Source organism: Haemorhous mexicanus, chromosome 34 (genome assembly GCF_027477595.1).
Source record: "Haemorhous mexicanus isolate bHaeMex1 chromosome 34, bHaeMex1.pri, whole genome shotgun sequence".
NCBI lineage: Eukaryota > Metazoa > Chordata > Aves > Passeriformes > Fringillidae > Haemorhous > Haemorhous mexicanus.
In genome coordinates, this window is record NC_082374.1 from 1957999 (window position 1) to 1966088 (window position 8090).

The 8090-nt window shown below is 41.4% G+C and overlaps 1 long non-coding RNA gene across 1 annotated transcript; it reads left to right on the top strand.

The window, feature by feature from the left end:
* Nucleotides 1-263: 263 nt before the first annotated feature.
* LOC132341009 (uncharacterized) lies at nt 264-7825 on the top strand. Its single transcript, XR_009490069.1, has 3 exons — nt 264-412; nt 6004-6040; nt 7785-7825. It is a non-coding gene; the product is annotated as an uncharacterized LOC132341009 (long non-coding RNA).
* Nucleotides 7826-8090: the final 265 nt, after the last annotated feature.

Below are 8090 nucleotides of genomic sequence, written 5' to 3' on the forward strand. Positions count from 1 at the left end.
GGGCTGGGGACGGGGGAAAATCGGCCGAGCTCGCCTCCCATTGGCTACCGCACAGCGTGTGGGCGTGGCCTCCTCTTCCACCCTCCTTCCTCTTACTGTAGGGGGGCAGCGCGCCGTGTTCCCATTGGCTGCTCCTGCGGTGGGCGGAGCTCTGACCGCCGCGCGCGCGTCCCTTCGCTCGCATCTCATTGGCCGCGCCGGCGCCGGCTCGCCGCGCCATTGGCTGAACGCGCGCGGTGGGCGTGGCGGCGGCGTGGGGCGGGACGCGCAGGCGCGGGCCCGGCGCTCCCTGAGGCGGCGGCGGCGGCTCCGGCGGCTCCTTTGTTCCCCCTACCGGGACCGGGTTCGGGATCGCGTCGGGATCGGGTCGGGATGAGCCTTGGGAAGGGCTCCGGGAAGGGCTCCGGCTCCGGTAAGACCGGCTGAGGGGGGGTGAGGGGAGGATACGGCGGCCCGCGAGGGTCACGGGCCCTTTGTTCGGCACCGGCGGCGCCCTCAGCGCGGGGCCTTGGGGTTCCCCTCCCCCTCACAACATCGGGACCCTCTCGGTCCCCTCAGGATCGATCTCCCCTCATAGGATCCCCTCATAGGATCCCCTCTCAGCCCTTTCAGGATCGATCCCCTCTCATAGGATCCCCCCCTCAGCCCCGTCAAGATCGATCCCCCCTCAGAGGATCTCCCCTAATAGAAACCTCCTTTAGCCCCCTAAAAATCGATTACCCCTCAGAGGATCCCCTCAAATGTTCTCCTCAGAGGATCCCCCCTCAGCCCCTCAGGATTGATCTCCCTTGAGAGGATCCCCTCATAGGATCCTTCCTTACCGGATCCCCTAAAGGTTCCCCTCAGGATGGTTGCCCTCATGGGATCCCCCCATAGAGGATCCCCTTATAGGATCCCCCCTCAACCCCTCAGAATCGATCGCCCCTCAAAAGGTCTCCTCAGAGAATCCCCCCTCAGCCACCTCAGGATTGATCCCCTCAGAGGATCCCCCCCTCAAATTTTCCCCTCAGGATTGATCTCCCCTCATGGAATCTCCCCTCATGGGGTCTCCCCCCCCCCCCCGCCATAGGGTCCTCCCTCAGAGGATCCCCCCTCAAAGGTTCTCCTGATAGGATTTTCCCTCAGCCCCCTCAGGGTCGATCCCCCCTCAACCCCCCAGGATCGATCCCCCCTCAGAGGATCCCCTCAAAGTTTCCCTTCATGGGATCCCCCCTCAGGGTCGATCCCCCCTCAACCCCCCAGGATCGATCCCCCCTCAGAGGATCCCCTCAAAGTTTCCCCTCATGGGATCCCCCCTCGTCGGATCCTCACTCAGCCCCTCAGGATCAATCCCCCCTCAGAGGATCCCCTCAAAGGTTCCCCTCATGGGATCCCCCCTCAATCCCCCAGGATCAATCCCCCCTCAGAGGTTCCCCTCATGGGATCCCCCCTCAGAGGATCCCCCCTCAACCCCCTCAGGATCAATCCCCCCTCAGAGGATCCCCTCAAAGTTTCCCCTCATGGGATCCCCCGTCATCGGATCCTCCCTCAGCCCCCTCAGGGTCGATCCCCCCTCAGAGGATCCCCTCAAAGGTTCCCCTCATGGGATCCCCCCTCAATCCCCCAGGATCAATCCCCCCTCAGAGGATCCCCTCATGGGATCCCCCTTCAGAGGATCCCCCCTCAACCCCCTCAGGATCAATCCCCCCTCAGAGGATCCCCTCAAAGGTTCCCCTCATGGGATCCCCCCTCAATCCCCCAGGATCAATCCCCCCTCAGAGGATCCCCTCATGGGATCCCCCTTCAGAGGATCCCCCCTCAACCCCCTCAGGATTGATCCCCCCTCATGGGATCCCCCCTCAACCCCCTCAGGATTGATCCCCCCTCATGGGATCCCCCCTCAACCCCCTCAGGATTGATCCCCCCTCATGGGATCCCCCCTCATCGGAACCTCCCTCAGCCCCTCAGCATCAATTCCCTCTCCGAGGATCCCCTCAAGGGTTCCCCTCATGGGATCCCCCCTCAACCCCTCAGGATTAATCCCCCATCATGGGAACCCCCCTCAGAGGATCCCCCCTCATAGGAATCCCCCTCAGAGGATCCCCCCTCATAGGAATCCCCCTCAGAGGATCCCCCCTCATAGGAATCCCCCTCAGAGGATCCCCTCAAAGGTTCCTCTCAGAGGATCCCCCCTCATCGGAACCGCCCTCAACCCCCCAGGATCGATCCCCCCCTCATGGGATCCTTTCATAAGATCCCCTCAGGATCCCCCCTCAACCCTCTCTGGATTGATTCCCCCCTCAGAGGATCCCCTCAGGATGGATCCCCTCATGGGATCCCTCCTCATGGGATCCCCTCAGAGGATCCTCCCTCATGGGATCCCCCCTCAGGATCGATCCCCTCCCTCAGAGGATCCTCCCTCATGGGATCCCTTCAGGATTGATCCCCCCTCAGGATCAATTCCCCCTCAGAGGATCCCCCATCCTAAATCCCCCATTTCCCCCTTTTTCTGCCCCCATTTCCCCCCTTTTTATCCCCCATTTTCATCCCCCTTTTTTATCCCCCATTTTTATCCCCCCTTTTTATCCCCCATTTTTATCCCCCATTTTTATTCCCTATTTCCCTCCTTTTCATCCCCCATTTCCCCCTTTTATCCCAAATTTCCCCCCTTTTCATCCCCCATTCCCCCCTTTTTTATCCCCCATTCCCCCCTTTTTTATCCCCCATTCCCCCCTTTTTTATCCCCCATTTCCCCCTTTTTTATCCCCCATTTCCTCCCTTCTTATCCCCCCTTTTCATCCCCCATTCCCCCCTTTTAATCCCCAATTTCCCCCTTCTTATCTTTAATTTCCCCCCTTTTCACCCCCCATTTCCCCCCTTTTCACCCCCAATTTTCCCCATTTTAATCCCCCACTTCCCTCTCTTTTATCCCCATTTCCCTCCTTTTTCATCCCCCATTTCCCCCTTTTTTATCCCAAATTTCCCCCTTTTTTCACCCCCAATTTCCCCCCTTTTTCTCCCCCATTTCTCCCCTTTTTATCCCCCCTTTTATCCCAAATTTCCCCCTTTTTCTTTCCCAATTTCCCCCCATTTTTCTCCCCCATTTCCCCGTTTTTATCCCCAATTTCCCCCCTTTTTATCCCCCATTTTTATCCCCTATTTTTCTCCTCCATTTCCCCCATTTTTATCTCCCATTTTCCCCCTTTTTATCCCAAATTTCCCCCCTTCTTATCCTTAATTTCCCCCCTTTTTCATCTCCCATTTCCCCATTTTTATCCCCCATTTCCCCCCCTTTTTATCCCCAATTTCCCCCCTTCTTATCCTTAATTTCCCTCCTTTTTATCCCAAATTTTGCCCCTTTTTTTTTCCCCCATTTCCCCCTTTTCATCCCCCATTCCCCCCTTTTTCTCCCCCATTTCTCCCCTTTTTATCCCCCTTTTATCCCAAATTTCCCCCCTTTTCGTCCCCAATTTCCCCCCATTTTTCTCCCCCATTTCCCCATTTTTATCCCCAATTTCCCCCCTTTTTTATCCCCCATTTTTATCCCAAATTTCCCCCCATTTCCCCATTTTTATCCCAAATTTCCCCCCATTTTCCCCATTTTTATCCCAAATTTCCCCCCATTTTCATCCCAAATTTCCCCCCTTCTTATCCTTAATTTCCCCCCTTTTTCTCCCCCATTTCCCCCCTTTTTATCCCAAATTTCCCCCCTTTTTATCCCAAATTTCCCCCCATTTTTATCCCCATTCCCCCCTTTTTTATCCCCCATTTCCCCCCTTCTTATCCTTAATTTCCCTCCTTTTTATCCCAAATTTCCCCCTTTTTCTCCCCCATTTCCCCCTTTTTTATCCCAAATTTCCCCCCATTTTTATCCCAAATTTCCCCCCTTTTTTATCCCAAATTTCCCCCCTTTTTCTCCCCCATTTCCCCCTTTTTTTATCCCAAATTTCTGCCCTTTTTTATCCCAAATTTCCCCCCTTTTTATCCCAAATTTCTGCCCTTTTTTATCCCAAATTTCCCCCTTTTTTCACCCCCAATTTCCCCCCTTTTTCTCCCCCCATTTCCCCAAAATCCTCCCACAAATTTCCCTTTTTTCCCCCCAAAATATTCCCGGATTTTTTTCCATTTTTCTCCTTCCTGAGGACCCTGAACCCCCCTGGGCCCCCTCCCCAAATTCTCCTGATCCAGGGGGACCCCCCCAAAAAAAAATTCAATTTTTGGGAATTCCAGTTAAAAATCCCAATTAAATTTTGGGAATCCCAATTAAAAATCCCAATTAAATTTTGGGAATCCCAATTAAAAATCCCAATTAAATTTTGGGAATCCCAGTTAAAAATCCCAATTAAATTTTGGGAATCCCAATTAAAAATCCCAATTAAATTTTGGGAATCCCAATTAAAAATCCCAATTAAATTTTGGCAATCCCATTTAAAAATCCCAATTAAATTTTGGCAATCCCAATTAAAAATCCCAATTAAATTTTGGCAATCCCAATTCAAAATCCCAATTAAATTTTGGGAATCCCAATTAAAAATCCCAATTAAATTTTGGGAATCCCATCTAAAAATCCCAATTAAATTTTGGGAATTCCATTAAAAATCCCAATTAAATTTTGGGAATCCCAATTAAAAATCCCAATTAAATTTTGGGAATCCCAAATCAAAATCCCAATTAAATTTTGGGAATCCCAATTAAAAATCCCAATTAAATTTTGGGAATCCCAATTAAAAATCCCAATTAAATTTTTGGGAATCCCAATTAAAAATCCCAATTAACTTTTGGGAATCCCAATTAAAAATCCCAATTAAATTTTGGCAATCCCAATTAAAAATCCCAATTAAATTTTGGAAATCCCAATTAAAAATCCCAATTAAATTTTGGGGAATCCCATTTAAAATATTTTTGGGAATACCATCTAAAAATCCCAATTAAATTTTTGGGAATCCCAATTAAAAATCCCAATTAAATTTTGGCAATCCCAATTAAAAATCCCAATTAAATTTTGGGAATTCCAGTTAAAAATCCCAATTAAATGTTGGGAATCCCAATTAAAAATCCCAATTAAATTTTGGGAATTCCATTTAAAAATCCCAATTAAATTTTTGAGAATCCCAATTAAAATTCCCAATTAAATGTTGAGAATCCCAATTCGAAATCCCAATTAAATTTTGGGAATTCCATTAAAAATATTTTTGGGAATTCCAATTAAAAATCCCAATTAAATTTTGGCAATCCCAACTAAAAATCCCAATTAAATTTTGAGAATCCCAATTTAAAATCCCAATTAAATTTTGGCAATCCCAATTAAAAATCCCAATTAAGATTCTGGGAATCCCAATTAAAAATCCCAATTAAATTTTGGGAATCCCAATTAAAAATCCCAATTAAATGTTGAGAATCCCAATTCAAAATCCCAATTAAATTTTGGGAATCCCAATTAAAAATCCCAATTAAATTTTGGGAATTCCAATTAAAAATCACCAATTAAATTTTGGGAATTCCAATTAAAAATCTCAATTCTATTTTTGGCAATCCCAATTAAATTTTGGGAATTAAATTTAAAAATCCCAATTAAATTTTGGGAATCCCAATTAAAAATCCCAATTAAATTTTGGGAATTCCAGTTAAAAATCTCAATTAACTTTTGGGAATTCCAAATAAAAATCCCAATTAAATTTTGGGAATCCCAATTAAAAATCCCAATTAAATTTTGGGAATCCCAATTAAAAATCCCAATTAAATTTTGGGAATTCCATTAAAAATCCCAATTAAATTTTGGGGATCCCAATTAAAAATCCCAATTAAATTTTGGGAATTCCAATTAAAAATCCCAATTAAATTTTGGGAATCCCAATTAAAAATCCCAATTAAATTTTGGGAATCCTCTTTGGAAATTCCCCCAAAATCCCAATTAAATTTTTTTTTTTTTAGGAATTCTCTGCTCTGCCAATGCTGTTGGATGATGAAATTCCCTCATTAATTCCTAATTAATTCCTAATTAATTCTCTTTTTTTTTCCCTCCAGCCTGGCGTTAGGAGCTCGAGGACTGCCATGCCCTTAGGTAGGTGGCATTTCATTAATTCCATTAATTTAAATTCAATTAATCAATTTAAATTAAATTAAATTAAATTAAAATTAAGATAAAATTAAATTAAATTTCAAATAAAAAAATTAAATTAAAAAATAAAATTAAATTTAAATTAAATTTAAATTAAATTTAAATTAAATTTAAATTTAAATTAAATTTAAATTTAAATTAAATTAAAATTAAAATAAATTAAATCAATTAAATTAAATTAAATTAAAATTAAATTAAAATTAAATTAATTAAATTAAAATTAAATTTAAATTGAATTTAAATTAAATTAAAGCTGAAATTAAATAAAATAAAAATAAATTAAAATTAAAATTAAATTAAATTGAGGAGGAATGGTGAAAATGTCAATTAAATTTGAATTATTTAATAGCAATTAAATAATTTTTAAAAAAATAAAAATGAGATTTAAAAGGTGAGGACTGGATAAAATGTTAAATAATTAAATTTTGATTAATTGAAATGGAATCAATTTAATTAAAGAAAAAATAATTTCAAAAAAATGGAGAAAATGTCAAAGCATTAAAATTTATTTTTTTAATTAAAAGGGAATAATTTTAATTAAAGAAAAAATAAATTTAAAAAAGAATGGAGAAAATTTCAAAGAATTAAATTTGAATTATTTAATGGAAATGAAATAATTTTAATTAAATAAAAAATAAATTTAAAAAAGAATGGAGAAAATTTCAAAGAAATAAATTTGAATTATTTAATGGAAATGAAATAATTTTAATGAAATAAAAAATTAAATGTAAAAATAGGAATGGAAAAAATTTCCAATAATTAAATTTGAATTATTTAATTAAAAGGAAATAATTTTAATTAAATGAAAAAATTAAATGAAAAAAAGGAGAAATGGAAAAAATTTCCAATAATAAATTTTATTTATTTAAATGAAATAATTTTAATGAAATAAAAAATTAAATGTAAAAATAGGAATGGAGAAAATTTCCAATAATTAAAATTTATTTATTTAATTGAAATAATTTTAATTAAATAAAAAATTAAATGAAATGTAAAAAGGGATTGGAGAAAACTTCCAATGATTAAATTTAAATTATTTAATGAAAAGGAAATAATTTTATTTAATAAATAAACTAAAAAAATAGAAATAGTGTCATAAATGCAAAAAAATGAATTAAAATTTTATTATTTAATTAATACCAAATAATTGAAAATTTTAATTACCTAATTTTTATTTGATTATTAAATTTTAATTAATAAATGATTCATTTATTGTTGGAATTCTCCCTGCCTGAGGAGCACAAACTGTGCAGAGTCCCCTGGCCACGGCTTGGGAAGGGCATTTCCCACCCGGGCTCCCGAACTAATCGTCATTAGTAATCAATTATTAATTATTAATTATTAATTATTAAATATTAATTTTTTGGGCATAATTAACCCTTTATTGCCATTGAAGGTGCCCATCCCCCGCCCCTGATGTGAGATGGCCACCCCTGGGCGGGACCCCCCAGCTCTCCCTCATTAATTATTAATAATTAATCACTAATAATAAATCATTAATCATTAATAATTGCCATAATTAACCCTTTATTGCCCCTGCAGGTGCCCATCCCCCACCCCTGATGTGAGATGGCCCCCCCTGGGCGGGACCCCCCGGCTCTCCCTCATTAATTATAATAATTAATCACTAATAATCACTCATTAATCATTAATGATTGCAGTAATTAACCCTTTATTGCCATTGCAGGTGCCCAGCCCCCACCCCTGATGTGAGATGGCCACCCCGGGTGGGATCCTCCAGCTCTCCCTCAGTCCCAGAGTTATTAATCATTAATTAATCACTAATAATCAATCATTAATCATTAATAATTGCCGTAATTAACCCTTTATTGCCCTTGCAGGTGCCCAGCCCCCACCCCTGATGTGAGATGGCCCCCCCTGGGCGGGACCCCCGGCTCTCCCTCAGTCCCAGAGTTATTAATCATTAATTAATCACTAATAATCAATCATTAATCATTAATGACTGCCGTAATTAACCCTTTATTGCCATTGC